Here is a 16,734-nt window from a genome sequence, read left to right as displayed (position 1 = left end):
TCTATTACAGAAAGTTTCTGTTTTATTTTGCAATTTTGAAGATGTGGGTAAAGCCAAGAGAAGCTTGGAATGCTGGCTTTATAGCAATTCATTCAAGAAAATTAGCTTCCAATCCTGAGGCCTTTTAAATAGGAAGCTTGAAGTGAACATCTCCTTCACATAGAATTGTTATTGTTGTTATTCAGTCACTAAGTCGTGTCCGACTTGAATATTCTGTTCTAACTCCAAGTTCATTATTGCAGCTGTCACCTGACAAAAAGCAAAGTCAATGCTTTACTTTAGCCCAAATTAGCAATTTGCTTTAGCCCATGATTAGCCCAAAAAAGGGTGCCAAAAGGCTCTTTTGATTGGACAGAAGCAAAGATGAAATAGAAGTAAAATTCAGAATGAGCTGTCTAGATTTCATTTTGTAACCAACTCCCTGTTTTCTATCCTTGTACTTTGTAAGGCTAAACATTTAATCAATTTACTTAATATTAGTGCACAAAGAGAAGGTGTGAAGGAGAACACTTTCGGAAAGCTAATGGTTAAATCACAAAGAGGATCAGGGCATGTGAAGTTAGAGAAAGCATGGTAAAATGTTAAGAGCCAGACAGTTCTTGGTGCTGCATACCAAAGTCCTGATATTTGTAAAGAGAAGGGAGATGTGTAGAGGTGGATATTTTGCCGTTACAGAGAAAGTGCTAAATAGGTTTTATCATCATTGAGAGAAAGTATTAAAAGCAGGAAAATGCTTGTTTATATATATATATATATATGTGTTATCATAAATCATATATATATAATGTATCAGATTTATTTCATCCTATTTGTATATTGTTTTACTGTTTTTTAAAAGTAATTGTGTTGATAGGTTACATATATATATATACAAATTTTATTTCAGGACAGTAAAATTGCCTTACAAAAGCAATTTTATAAAAAAGAGGTGTTATGTTCCATAGTACTACTGGCTGGAAGCATTATTTTAACGTATATATCTCCATTCCATAGCAGTCATTCTGATAGCTATGTAGGAAATTTATCTGTCAGGGACCAAACTGAAGGCAGAATGACCTGCTGAGTGACTACTATACTAGATCATGCAAGACAAAGTTCTAAGTTAGTGAGTGTGGAAATGAAGAGAAAGAGATGTATTAGAGATATTTTTAGAAAGTACAAATGCAAAATGAATAGAATATGGGAACAAATCCAAATTGGGAAAATGTTTTATCCAAATGTGGACCTCAGGTGTATGTATATGTTTTTTAATCCGAAAGTTTAAGTTTTCTTTGTCCTGGAAATGTGACTGTACAACTTTGCTGATTTTTTTCTAGCCCTGTAAACACTCTTGTTTCAGCACCAAGATGTCATACACAAACTCCAAAAACACTTATGCCAACAGAACTCAGTATCTTCTCACTAAAACACTCATCTTTACGCTTTTCTGGAACAACTCATGGTTGATGACATCATCAACTATCTACCTGTTCAACCGAAAATCTCAAGAGTTATTTTTCTTCCCCATAGCCATCATTCTCCTTTCATCAAGCTCTGTTGAATATTCTTCAAAGTGGCCATTGTGTATCTGCTTACCTGCCTCTCTACATAGGTTTAGGTCCTCTCCTCTTTTGTGTAGTCTCCTGCACTTTCACAGTTTACCTGCCTCCAGACTTTACAACAAAATTAATTCTGTACATGGCTGCAGAGTTTTTAAAATCCAAATCCTAACTAGCCTTCCCTAATATAAATTAATCATAACATTCTTCCTGAAATCCTTTTATTTTAGATTAAACACTTACGGCTTTATATACTTAAAAATGATTTCTAAAACAAAGGTCTGTATAGTCAAAGATATGGTTTTTCCAGTAGTCATGTATGGATGTGAGAGTTGGACCATAAATAAGGTTGAGCACTGAAAAATTGATGCTTTTGAACTGTGGTATTGGAAAAGACTCTTGAGAATCCCTTGGACTACAAGGAGATCAAACAAATCAATCCTAAAGGAAATAAACCCTGTATATTTATCAGAAGGACTGATGCTGGAGCTGAAACTCCAATATTTTGGCCACCTGATGCAAAGAACTGACTCACTAGAAAAGACCTGGATTCTGGGAAAGATTGAAGGCAGAAGGAGAAAGGGGCTACAGGACAAGATAGTTGGATGGCATCACCGGCTCAATGGATCTGAGTTTGAGCAAGCTCCGGGAGATGGTGAAAGATAGGAAAGCCTGGTGTGCTGTAGTCCATGGGGTCACAAAGAGTTGGACACAACTGAGCAACTGAACAACGCTGGTGACTCAGAGGTTAAAGCGTCTGCCTGCAATGCGGGAGACCTGGGTTCAATCCCTGGGTCGGGAAGATCCCCTGGAGAAGGAAATGGCAACCCACTCCAGTATTCTTGCCTGGAGAATCCCATGGACGGAGGAGCCTGGTGGGCTACAGTCCATGGGGTTGCAAAGAGTTGGACACGACTGAGTGACTTCACTTTCACTTTCAGACTGTCATAGTAGGGAATCAGTTTCAGTTCCCCAAACAGCTCATGAACAATTATGTTTCTATACCTTTCTTTTCTTCATGTATTTCAAAAGATTAATGCTGGATTTGTTTTTCTCTTGCCAGTTTTAGATTAAATAGGGAGTTTTTGATTATTTCAATTAAAGATATTGGGCAACATGCTGTTGGTAAGGAACATAATTGCCTAGTATCCCGCCTTATTGCCACGTGAAAATAAAATTTAACCAATACCTTTTGACCCCCTGCTCTTTCCTAGAGATAAATTTTCTTAAGATTGACAACTGTCTGTTTCACAGAAACCAGTCAAAATTAGTAAATTATGCTTGCTTAACAGACTGTGGTCCTCAACAAAGCACATGGAATGTGTTTAGCTTAATCAACTATTATTGGGAATGATGATCATTTTCAAATTGCTCCAAAGGAAAACAAACCAACAAACTTGTAAACATGTGCTTGGCACAGAAATTCGGCTTAATTGAACTAAATTTTTAAACAGAGAGAGAGTGAAAGAGAACCGGAGTGAGAAGCATGTTTGATGAAGGCTGGAAAATCTACATGTCAGCAATGATAAACTTGTTATTTAATAAGGTTAATAATAGATAAAGTCCCCTAAAGATGAATTGTTATCACAGTTGACGACTGTTTTATTAAAATGTTAATGGCCTGAGGCAAAAGCAAACTGTTCCCTTAGTCTGCCAGAAGAACTGCTTTTTCAGGAATTATCATACCCCACAGCACAGGGGATCTGAACAAGCCATAATAAGCATATTTAAAATTTGGACTAGACACAGCTCCTGAGATCTTAACTTGACTAAACTCTGGATACATTTCACATCCTCATTCATGGTCAAACTTCTTCTTGGGAGCTAAATCTATGACACTGACTTTTGCACTTGGAACTCTACTGAAAGAAGTTTCTATAGATTAATTTTGTTTTTCTTTTCAAAGTTGAAGAAAATAACTTATGACATTTTTTTCCCTCCCCGCACCTCCATACACATAATAAAGCAAGCCAAGGGTGTTTTCTAGTAAACGTGATTGCCTGAACCATACAATGCACCTTTTCCATAATGGCTGGAATAAAAATTAAAGTATTCAGCAGCACCTTCAAGGACAATCAAGTGAGTTAACTCAAAGCCAAGTTATACACTGTCTGTGTATAACTGTGATGGATTACACTGTGATTTGTTTGGGTCCATAATCAGAAACCCCAAAGACCTCTGTCAGGTAATGCTGTATTTCTATCAATGTAATATTAGCTCAGATCACAAAAGAAACCGCGTTCAAATTCAATTCTTTCTTATCAGCATTTTCCATAGATTTTTTATAACTACACATGTATGTGGTGTATATCAGTGAAAAAAATTGCAAATCATAAATACACCATAACATTGACCTTTGTATTGTGTGTCTCAAAGAGGAGCAAAAAGAAATACTCAGTATCTTTTCAATTATAAGTGAATTTAAGGGGCCTGGTGGTAGTATGGAGGTGGAACTGACAGCTAGGAAAAAATGTCATCTAGGGTAAGTGTGGCATAGATTCAGGACAGGAAAGAATCTGGAAAGGACTGTTTAGTGAATGCCAAAGCTCTGTATATGCTAGAGTTTAAACATAGACATTCAGTTAAAAAGAGAAGCAAAAACTGTCGTTAAGTCCAAATACAAAGAAAAAATGGAAAACCAAAAGTTGTGAGACCCAGGGAGGAACAAGTATTCTCTAACCTGTACTAGCAAGGTGGACTGTGGCATCCAATCCTGTTTAATGGTTTGTATGGATTGCATGAAAGGTGGGGTAGAAAAGCTTGAACCCATAGTGTTAATATCTGTTTTTTTTTCTTTTTTTTTTAACTTATTTTTTTATTGAAAGATAATTGCCTTACGGAATTTTGCCGTTTTCTGTCAAACCTCAACATGAATCAGTCATAGGTATGCATATATTCCCTCCCTTTTGAACCTCCCATCTCCCATCCCATCCCACCCCTGGCGCGCTACAGCCATGGGGTTGCAAAGAGTCGGACACGACAGAAGAGAATTAGCATGCATGCAGATATCCTTAATCAGGTTAAGAGAGTTTCCCCATTTGTATGCTAAGAGTTTTACCATAAGTGAGCAGAGATTTTTAATTAACTTTTTATTGAAATATAACATATTTACATGTAATTGCACAAATTATAAGGATATAACTTGAGAAAGAAAGAAAGATAGTGCTAAGTTGTGTCCAACTCTTGTGATCCCATGAACTGTAGCCTGCCAGGCTCCTCTGCCCATGGGATTCTCCAGGCAAGAATATGAACTTGTGTTAAACCTGAGACTTGGTATTATCTGCTGTTTTCATTTTGGTATTATAGAAGATATGGAGTAGTAGTCACACATCTTAATTTAATTTGCATTTTCCTATAGAATAACGAAGCTGAGCACAATTTCTCTATGCTCATTGAACATTTGGGTATCTTTTACAGTAAAGTGATAAAAATGTGATAAAAGTTTTTACCAATTTTTCTCTTTGGTTTCCTGCAGCTTTTGATTGATTTGTAGGTTTTCTTTGTATGTTCTTGTATTAGTCCTTTTCAGATATCTGATTCCAAAATTTCTTTCTCCACTCTATGGCTTGTCTTTACACTTTTATTAGTGTATCTTCTGATAAACAGCCATGCTTTATTTTACAATAGTATAATTTAAATTTCTTTGATTTATGGTTATTGATTTGGGGTTTGTTTTTGTCTGTTCCAGTATTATGAAGTTTTTTCCAAAGTTACCTTTTAAATGTTCTCATTTAAAATTTTTTTCACATTTAACCCTATAAACTGTCAGGAGTTTATTCCATGTGCAGTGAGGTCATGGTCAACGCTGTTCCCCATCGTGTTATCTAGTTGTTCTAGCACCATTTATTGAAAAAAAACCCAAAAACACTAGCTACCTCTCTGAACTGTCACCTTTCTCATTAAATCACCTGTGTAAAGGTCTGTGGCTGGATTCTGTGTTCTGTTTCCTTGGGCCATTTTCCTAGCCCTATGTGAACATCAAATTGTCTTAATTACATCTGTAGAATAAATTTCCTTATCTTACAGATGAAGTTCTCCTACCTTGTTATTCCTTTTCAATGTTGCCTAAGTACTTTGTTTTCTTTTATCGATTTCAGAATATGATTCTCAATTTAACCAAAAATTCTGTTGAGATTTTGAATGGATTGTATTTAACCTACGATCAATGTGGATAGAACTGATGACTTTACTATACCAGGAAAAAAGCCAGAAGTTTACAAAAGCAAGAGAAAATTTAGATACAAGTCTCCCTGCTATCCAATGGCAACCCACTCCAGTACTCTTGCCTGGAAAATCCCATGGACGGAGGAGCCTGGTGGGCTGCAGTCCATGGGGTCGCTGAGAGTCGGACACGAGTGACTTCACTTTCACTTTTATGCATTGGAGAAGGAAATGACAGCCCACTCCAGTGTTCTTGCCTGGAGAATCCCAGGGACGGGGAAGCCTGGTGGGCTGCCATCTCTGGGGTCACACAGAGTTGGACACGACTGAAGCAACTTAGCAGCAGCAGCAGCAGCTCCCTGCTATCCAAAAATAGAGCATTCCTTTAGAACGTTTCAAAAACCAACATGGTATAAAACTAAAAAGCAATTTCCTTAGGACATAAAATAAGACACGATCTTTTGCTAATTAGCTTCTTCATATGTATTAACTATCTTTAACCTCTGAGCAATTTTTAAAATTTAAAAAATATATTATTGTGCTTTTTCTAAAAAAGAAGAATACGATGTCTAAAGAAATTCAGGAACATGTAAAGTCAAAAGTCATGAAGCTTGAATCTGAGGTCTTGTCTGTGAGACAAAGTTCAGGCTTATTTCTTTTTTCCTTACAGTTGTATTACTACAATTCAATGATTTACAATTTTTAAAGGTTATACTTCATTTATGAGTGTGTGTGTGTTTATTCTCTGAGTTGTGTCTGATTCTTTGCAAGTCTTTGAACTGTAGCCTGCCAGGCTTCTCTGTCCATGGGATTTTTCAGGCAGGAATACTGGAGTGGGTTGCCATTTCCTCCTCCAGGGGATCTTTCCCATTATAGTTAATATAAAATATCAGCTATATTCCCTATGTTTTACAATATATCCTTGTAGCATGTTTTATACATAATTCATTACCCCATATTTCCCCTCCCTCTTCCCTTTCCCCACTGGTAACCACTAGTTTCTTCTCTATATCTGTGGGGATGCTTCTTTTTTGTAATATTCATTATTTTGTTATATTTTTTTGATTTTACTTCTAATTAGTATCATACCATACTTGTCTTTCTTTGTCTGACATTTGATTTAGCATAATGTCCTCTAAAGTCCACGTCCATTCATGTTGTTTCAAATGAACACAATTTTATACTTTTTTTATATCTAAGTAGTATTGTATTCTATATACATGTTTATGTATGTATACATATGAGAAAGTGAAAGTGTTAGTTGCTCAGTTGTGTCTGACTTTTTGTGACTCCGTGGACTGTAGCCTGCCAGGCTCCTTTGTCCATGTGATTCTCCAGGCAAGAATACTGGAGTGGGTTGCATGCCCTTCTCCAGGGGATCTTCCCTTCCCAGGGATTGAACCTGGGTCTCTTGCCTTGCACGCAGATTCTTTACCATCTAAGCCACCAGGAAGCATATTCCTATGTAAATATCATGGTGATCATGAAAGAGAAACATTTCTGTTTCTTCACAAAGTTCCTTCATGATGATTTCCTGTAAATTCTACCAATCCCCACTTCCCCGCAAACACTGAAATGCTTCCTTCCATTACGGTTTAGTTTGACCTGTTCTAGAATTTCATATACAGAATAATACAATATGTACTTTTTGTGTCCTTTCTTTGCTGTTACGTTCCTTTTCATAGCATTGATCATCTATGTTTATGTATATGTGTATGTATATGGGTTGCTTCCATACAGAAACACTAATTTGAAAAGATACATGCAACCCGATGTTTTTAGCAGCATTATTTACAATTGCCAGACTTTATTCCCAAACTTCTTACATTTTCAGATACATCTAAACCACCTAGGGATCTTGTTAAAAATGCAGATTCTGAGTCAGTAGGAGTGGATTGCAAATAACTTGCAATGCCAAAAAATTCTCAGGTGAAACCAACTCTGCTGATCCAAGAACCACACTAAAAGAAGCAAAGCAGTTCACAATGTGTCGTAGGAAATTTGAATTAATAAAATAATTAGAATGCTAAATAGCATTTAAAAATTGAAATGTAGTTGATTTACAATGTGTGTTTAGTTTCAGATATACAGCAAAGTGATTCAGTTATAGTCTTTCAGATTCTTTTCTATTACAGGTTATTGTAAGATATTGAATATAATTCCCTGTGCTGTACAGTAGGATGTCTTGTTGATCTATTTTATATATAGTATTATGTATCTGTTAATCCCTAGCTCCTAATTTATCCCTTCCTCCCCAAACTTCAGTATTTCTAATAGAACCAGAAAGTATAATTATATAAAATATATATAGTAAATATGTTAAGGGCTTCCCAGGTGGCACAGTGGTAAAGAATCTGCCTGTCAATGCAGGAGATGCAGAAAACACAGGTTCAATCCCTAGGTTTGGAAGATCCCCTAGAGAAGGAAATGGCAACCCATTTCAATATTCTTGCTTGGAAAATCCCATGGACAGAGGAGCCTGGTAGGCTATAGTCCATGAAGTCGCAAAGAGTTAGACACAGCACAAAATATGTTAAACATGTACAATTTTTATATTAAAAACTCAGGTGTTTTCACAGAATTTTTGAATTGTCATTATGAATCTAGATCCTGACTGCTCTAAAAGAGAAATCAGTGCTTGTTTAGTCGCTGCAGGTCATGGATACTTTCTTGTACTGGTACATCCTTAGAGATTAATTTTTAATGTCCATCTTTTAAATTTTCCACCATTGACTTAATTAGGAATGATCATTTTGCTAAAATAAAAGTAAAAAGAACACCAAAAATGATCAAGATTAATAATTCAGAAATTATTCTAATATGAACTATAGGGGAAATGAATGTGTTTCCTTAAAATTTTTTTTTACCTTGAACTTCTTAAAAATGGCTGTTCCATATTGCCTAGAGATCACTTTTGAGTTGAGAAAGTAGTATTTTTATATATAGTAACTCACGAATCACCCTGACCCCTCTTCCTTACAGCTAAATAAGCTGCAGAGCATGCGGTCTTTGGTGTTCTGCCGGCAGGAGCAGGGAGATAAGAATTCCCACTCTGAACATTGTGTTATCCTTTTGCCACTATCTACTGATTAAACCTCAAAGGCCCTTTCAAACTGTCAGGAAAAGCACACACAAGGTGCTCTATGTGGATACGTATGGCAGGAAAGGACAGGCAGTGCTTGAGTTCTGAATTTCGTGAATACCTGACTCTCATCCTTAAAGCACATCGTGCTTCTGCTTTTGGATGTAGCGTAGGACTGTGCTTCTAGGAATGCTGCTGGTAATAAAGCAAACACCAGGTGCAAGCTGTAACTAGAACTCAGGGGAAATTATTAGACTCTAGCATATGAGGCAGTACAGGGTCAAGTGCAGGGCTAAGTGGAAGAGAGCTTTGTGTCGATTAGCAAACAAACAACTACAACCTATTGGGTCACAGGTGGCAGGAAGCTTATATTATCAGCAAAGGGAAAATACGTATCACATGGGAAGCTCTCAGAAGTGGAACGTGTAACACTGCTTCATCAGTTTGCTAAGCATGGGATAGGGAGAAGGTTCCAGAGACTTGAAAAACGTAAATATTGTTTAGACGCACAGATGATGAACATGTTAACTCCTAATCTTGATCAGACTCACAAAAGTGCCTATAGATTTGAACCCAAGTCGTATTATTTAGAAACCAAGATCATTTAATGTCACAAACTAGACTTAATGTGATGGTGGATTCCAGGCTGGGAGTTTCTTGATTCCTGAGGGAATAATAGTTTCCTGGGGTATCTGCCTGGTGGACAGAAATTTTCCTGAGAGCAGATCTATCTGAAGATGGTTCTTGATTTGTGAAGCATCTCTACTAGAAAATCCTGACTAACCAGGTACGATTTCTCGATGGGGGCTACAGAAAGAGGAGAAGGACCACGTCATAGTTGTGGGCGGCAGTCTGCATGAGCTCACTAACAAGGCCCTGGTGGCTTCTGCATTGCTTACTCCACCTGCCCTAAAGCACAGACACAGCTGTTGGGTCCTTCTCACCCAGGGGCTTTGAAATTGGTATGAGATCATATTTATCGCAGGGCTCTTCTTCTAGATTTTAAAACAGGTACTCTGCTGGTATTGCTTATAATGCTTCAGATGGAGAGAAGTTAGGGTAGGAGATTTCCATTCTTTTCCTTACTTAGAGGTCAAGCTGCACATTTTCAGATATGGAGAGAAATCACTGGCTATGGAAATTTTTATATGAAAGTGACCATGCCCGAAACAAGTCATTATGATAATGTGGTCTTCCTTAAACTCTTTTATGTTCATGTTAAGTTCTGGCTTAGGGTTTTTGTTTTTTGTTTTTTAAATTAACTTGCTACTGTCTCTTTGGTCTCTACAGACAGCAATCTTAGACTTAAAGGTGGAAAGATTTTAGATGTGATCTATATTAGCAATGGTAAATAGGAGTTATTGCATGCCATTTCTGATCAATTGGTATATCTTTCTAGAGCCCTGGACTGAGAAGACTACAGCTATGCCTGCAAGTCAATTAAGAAAAGAAAATGTCATGATCATTTTCCATGGGGAAAAATGGGAGAAACGGCTATACACACTCTAGATCTTGACCATTTCTATTATTTTATAGTTGAGGAAAGCTCAGATTAAATGCAGATGACTTGCCAGAAAGTGAAAGAGATAAAATTAGAACCTCGGAAGCTGAGCTCCGATTTCTACGTTCTTTCCATTATGCTCTCAAATTAATGCCTTTCATTTTTGATGACTATATAGAAAATGAGGTGATGAAAAGGAAGCCATGATTTGTTTATTAATTATTATACACTATTGGGAAGAGAATATGGAGTCGCATGAATTTATCTCAATGGAACTTATATCCCTTTAACTCATCCATGCACTGTCTCAGTGAAGGTGTCCTCTATTATTTGGAGAGTATTATAAGTACCAAATATGATCTGGAGACAAAATTTTGATTTTGGAATAAACAGATTTTGAGGGTAACATTTTGAAAGGTGGGAAGGAACTCCAACTCTTTGGATCCACTGATTAGTGGTTGTTTCACAAATACATATAGGTATAAATGAGAAGTGTAGTGTAGTAGGAAGGATACTGAAAAAGCATGTGAGTTCAAACTTCAGAGCTGTTATTTAGTTGCCTGTAGTGCTTTAGGAATGCCATATAATTTCTCTGGTCCTTGGATTCCTCATCTGGAAAAATTTGGAGTAAAAACGAATGCTGTTATGATTATTGTAAAGGTTGGAATCATGTATCTAAAGCTTGTGACTGTGTGACTAATAAAAATAGCTGCTCAATAAGTATTGATTTTTGCTATACAATTTTACATAAAATTCAGAAAAAAAAAAAAATTCCACTTATGTGAATTTGGAGAGTTCCATTTAAAAATCTTCCTGGAGCTGCAGCGTCACAGCCTCTCCTGAATGCATTTAAAACAACATTTCCAGAGTCAGCATGGCAGCCTACTACATTCTTACTTGGGAATCTTGTTAAAAATGAAGATTTCTATGAGTTGTCCCACCTTAGACTTACTAAATCAAAATGTCTGGGGGAGAAGTCTAATTACCTCTATTGTTTAACAAACTCTATTCTTGTTGGGAGTCTCAACAAACCTCTTTGTCTCCCGACTTCTAAATCAATTGAGAAGCAAGGAAAAGGGCTCAAAAGATAATATTGGTTACTCTTAAGATTTACTCTGAAAGAGGTAGGTTATGTCTGTAAGTCTACTCTTGAATGTTGAACCCCAGAATTAGAAAAGCATGCTCTCAGTCACAGGTGATGCTGAACCAGGAAGCCCCTCACCTCTGGACTGCAGACTTCTAGAAAGGAGGAGGAGAGAATGCAGGCCATCTTGTCCCCTTGAGGAAGGGACAGGATCACTTGGGCAAATGTGCCAAATTTCTGCTTTCAAAATCACAATGTAGACCACTTCACTTCTGCTGACAGCAAAGGGTAGGGTTGCAGGCTAGGAATACCACTCAAATTTATATCCCTACACATGAAAGAAAACTTCATCAGTGAATAAAAAACATCCACCACCACCCCGACCTTACACCCAATCCTGAGCTACTTTTATACATATCGCTCAAAAATACTCATTGGTATTGAGTCTACACTTCTGTTCAGTAACCCTCTGTAAAGTATCCCTGGCCTAACTCTAACATAGACCAAGTGCCATTGTATGTCTGGAATGTCTGCAGGGGTTGAGTGTACAATGATGGTGGAGCCAGTGCGACACTGCTGCTGTGGTCTGGGGCTAGGATGATGTGTAGTTATCTTTCCTGTCCCCGGGACACCTGCAACTGCTCTAAACTCCCAGAATTGTGAGAGGCCATTACAAAGGAATATAAACAGTCCTGAATATTCATCAGAAGGACTGATGCTGAAGCTGAAACTCCAATACTTTGGCCATGTGATGTGAAGAACTGACTCATTGGAAAAGACCCTGATGCTGGGAAAGATTGAAGGTGGGAGGAGAAGGGGACAACAGAGGATGAGACGGTTTGATGGCATCACCGACACGATGGACATGAGTTTGAATAAGCTCCAGGAGTTGGTGATGGACAGGGAAGCCTGGTGTGCTGCAGTCCATGGGGTCGCAAAGAGTCAGACATGACTGAGCGACTGAACTGAACTGAACTGATTACAAATGAAGGCTTGACATGCCCTTGTCAGTTGACTATTTTCCAAACACCAAACTCTTAAATGAGGAAAGTAGGAATAGAAGAACAGCTCAACATGTATATAAAATAATAGGTATGAGAAGAAACAATAACTATTTAAGAACACAAAGGACATGGAAAAATCCAGACAATCTTGTCTCTCTCACCTAAGAGTGATAATCTGCCAAGGATTTATTTATTATAGTTTCCCATTTATGGAATATTTCTTATGCACAAGGTTTGCAATAAAGGCCTGTAATGACTGCTATTGCCATTACTAATGCTATGAATTATAGCATAAAACAGTAAAGAAAAGTTTATTTTCTGCTTGAAAAATAAAATCTAGAAATGCGAGAATAGAGTGTCTTTATTGGGCTACAATTGACTTAAATACTGTGTTAGTTTCAGGTGTACAACATGGTGATTTAATATTTTTATACATTACAAAATGATCACCCCGATAAGCCTAGTTACCATCTGTCACTATACAAAGTTATTACAATAGTATTGACTGTATTTCCTATGCTGCACATTACTTTGCCGTGACATTTATTTTATAACTGGGAGTTTGTACCTTTTAATCCCCTTCATCTATTTTGCCCGTCCTCCCACCCGCATCCCCTCTGGCAACCACCGGTTCTCGGTATCTGAAAGTCTGTTCCTGCTTTGTTTTGTTTCTTAGATTCCACATATAAGTGAAATCACACAATATTTGTCTGACTTATTTCACTTCTTTTTCCTTTAGGTCCATCAATGTTGTTTCAAATGCCAATGACAAGATTTCCAGAGAACAGGGTGTTTTAGTGGTCTGGAAAAAGCAAAGAAACAAGGGAGCCGCATGTCTGTTACTTCCAACACCGTCTCCTTCACTGACTAGAATTTTTCAATAGTAAGAAAGTACGAGTGATTTAAAACAGAGTTTGGCTAATTGACAGATGAATAGATAAAGGGGATGTGGCATATATATGCCACACACACACACACACACACACACACATATAATATATAATGAAATATTTCTCAGCCAATGGCATTTGCAGCAACATGGACTGACCTAGATAGAGATGATCATACTAAATGAAGTAAGCCAGACAATATCATATGATATTGCTTATATGTGAAATCTAAAAAAAAAGTGATACAAATGAATTTATTTACAAAACAGAAATAGACCCACAGCCATAGAAAACAAATTTATGGTTACCAAAGGGGAAGCTGGAGGGGATAAATAGGGAACTTGGAATTAACATAAGCACACTACTGTATATAAAATAGAGAAGAAACAAGGACCTATTGTATAGCACATATCAGTATTTTATATCAATATCAGTATTAAATCATATTTATATGATTATATCATATATCATTGATATCAATATTTTATATTGATATCATATCAATATTTTATAAAATAGGGAACGAATCCAAAAATAATATACATATATATGTATATATGCATATGTGTGTGTGTGTATATATATATACACACATATGTATGTATAGGGCTTCCCAGGTTGCGCAGTGGTAAAGAATCCACCTGCAGTGCAGGAGATGCAGATTCAGTCCCTGGCTCAGGAAGATCTCCTAAAGTAAGAAGTGGCAACCCACTCCAGTATTGTCGCCTGGAAAATTCTATGGACAGGGGAGCCTTGCTGGCTCCAGTCCATGGGAACACAAACAGTTGGACACGACTGAGCACTCATGCATGCAGGCGGCCACATGCATGTATAAGTGAGTCACTGCTGTATACCTGAAACTAACACAACATTGTAAATCAGCTATATTTCAGTCTTTTAAAATGTCATTTACATAATCAAACAATAGAGTTTGCCTGGGTGCTTGGTTGCAAGAAGATATTTATATTTCTGATAAAGTATGAATCTAAAAGCATGCAAGAAATAGTTATAAAATATACAGTACAGATATAATCCTACAGAAAAGTGAGCAAATAAAATAATCAGTTTATAAAAGAGAAACCTAAATGGTGGACAAATATAGGAAGAGATGTTCAGCATCACCAGTAAAGAAATAAATAAAAATTAAGATAAAAATAGTAACTTATATCCATGTGATTGGCAAAAAATAAATTTTGACAATATCAAGTATGGAGAAATTTGTATCCTCAGTCACTGCTAATTGTCATGAGGGATGGTATAGACCTTTTGAAGAACAAGTTAATAGTAAAAATAAATTAAAATGCCCTGTGCTTCAGCTATTCTTGTTTGGATTTTTTCCATGGGGAAAAACTATACAAATATTTTTTTTCTGCAAGAAGATTTTACAAAGATGAAGTATCTTCTTGAAGTACTATTGATGGAAGCAAAGAGTTGAAGACAACCTAGAGTCCTTGTGAAAAATAGAGAAGTAAAATATAGAATATTCACCAAAAGGAATAATACACAGGAGTGAATTAAATCTATAAATGGCATCATGAGAAGATTTCAAAAGCATAATGCTGCAATGATAAAAGATAAGAAACGTGAAATTAGTAGCAAACAAAAATTTATATACATTTTTAAATTACACAGAATGTTATATTTTTTATAGACACACATATAAGAAAAAAGGGCCTGCAATTTAGACTGAATATACATACCTTAAATATTTGAAAGCCTCTTGATGAACGTGAAAGTGGAGAGTGAAGAAGTTGGCTTAAAGCTCAATATTCAGAAAACGAAGATCATGGCATCCGGTCCCATCACTTCATGGGAAATAGATGGGGAAACAGTGGAAACAGTGTCAGACTTTATTTTTCTGGGCTCCAAAATCACTGCAGATGGTGACTGCAGCCATGAAATTAAAAGACGCTTACTCCTTGGAAGGAAAATTATGACCAACCCAGATAGCATATTCAAAAGCAGAGACATTACTTTGTCAACAGAGGTCTGTCTAGTCAAGGCTATGGTTTTTCCTGTGGTCATGTATGGATGTGAGAGTTGGACTGTGAAGAAGGCTGAGCGCCGAAGAATTTATGCTTTTGAACTGTGGTGTTGGAGAAGAGTCTTGAGAGTCCCTTGGACTGCAAGGAGATCCAACCAGTCCATTCTGAAGGAGATCAGCCCTGGGATTTCTTTGGAAGGAATGATGCTAAAGCTGAAACTCCAGTACTTTGGCCACCTCATGCGAAGAGTTGGCTCATTGGAAAAGACTCTGATGCTGGGAGGGATTGGGGGCAGGAGGAGAAGGGGACGACAGAGGATGAGATGGCTGGATGGCATCACTGACTCGATGGATGTGAGTCTGAGTGAACTCCGGGAGTTGGTGATGGACAGGGAGGCCTGGCGTGCTGCAATTCATGGGGTCGCAAAGAGTCGGACACGACTGAGCGACTGATCTGATCTGATCTGATCTGATTTTAAGAAAGAGGAATGGAATTGGCTAAGAGATGCAGAAAAAAAAGAAAGAAAGGATGACAATTGCATCAACCAGAGACTGTATCATGACAGGCATGATAGGGGTGATTGATGTAACTCTATGTGTCTATGAATCTCAAACACATAACTGTATTTTATATAGAATAATTATTAATAAAACAGATCAACTGGCATTTCTTGACACAGTATCTTCAGATTTTTCACTAAAATATCAATGTGAGCAAATTAAAAGACAAAAATAATACAGAAAAATCTGTTACCTGGATGAATTTCTATTAACTCTTAGGCCAAAGCAGGTGGAATAATGCCTGTACTATGGCCTGGCCAGGTTTGGCGTCATGAGATCGAGCATCCCTGCTCTCCTGGCAGCAGCTAGGAAGTGTTTTGACTGCCTCCCCAACCCTGCTCCCCACCCTGGCTTGTAACTGTATCATCAGAATATGTGTTAAGCAGACAACTGGCCCATTATTCCTTGATTACCAAGGGCCTGATGATAGACATGACTAGAAATAATCTCAGATCCCACTTTCTATATCAAAAATAATCAAGAAGCAGATAAAAAGCATCAGTTAGGTTTCTATGCTGTAGCATTGTTTGTAATAGTGGAAAACAAAATTATCTGAAGGCTCAGTAGTCAGGGAATGGTTAAATAAATCATATCCTAGCCAGATGGTATCATATCATATATCCATAATAATCATGTCTTTGAAGAATACTAAGAATAGAAAATATGCATAATATTAAATGAAAAGAGTAGACAACAAAAATTATATAATATGCCACCATTTTTAATTTAAAAGCAGACGTAAGTGTGTATATGTCAAATATTGGTAAAGTGCTAAGTATGCCGACATATTGACAATGGGTAGCTTTGGATCTTAGGAATAAATGTGGTTTTCATTGCCTTTTTTGTTCCATTTAAAAAATTTTTATAATGAATACATAATAAAATTTACAGTAGCTAATGCTTGATAACTACTTACTTTGTGCCAGGCG

The sequence above is a fragment of the Bos indicus genome, chromosome 23 (assembly GCF_029378745.1).
Source record: "Bos indicus isolate NIAB-ARS_2022 breed Sahiwal x Tharparkar chromosome 23, NIAB-ARS_B.indTharparkar_mat_pri_1.0, whole genome shotgun sequence".
Lineage (NCBI taxonomy): Eukaryota > Metazoa > Chordata > Mammalia > Artiodactyla > Bovidae > Bos > Bos indicus.
This window is presented reverse-complemented; position numbering follows the sequence as displayed.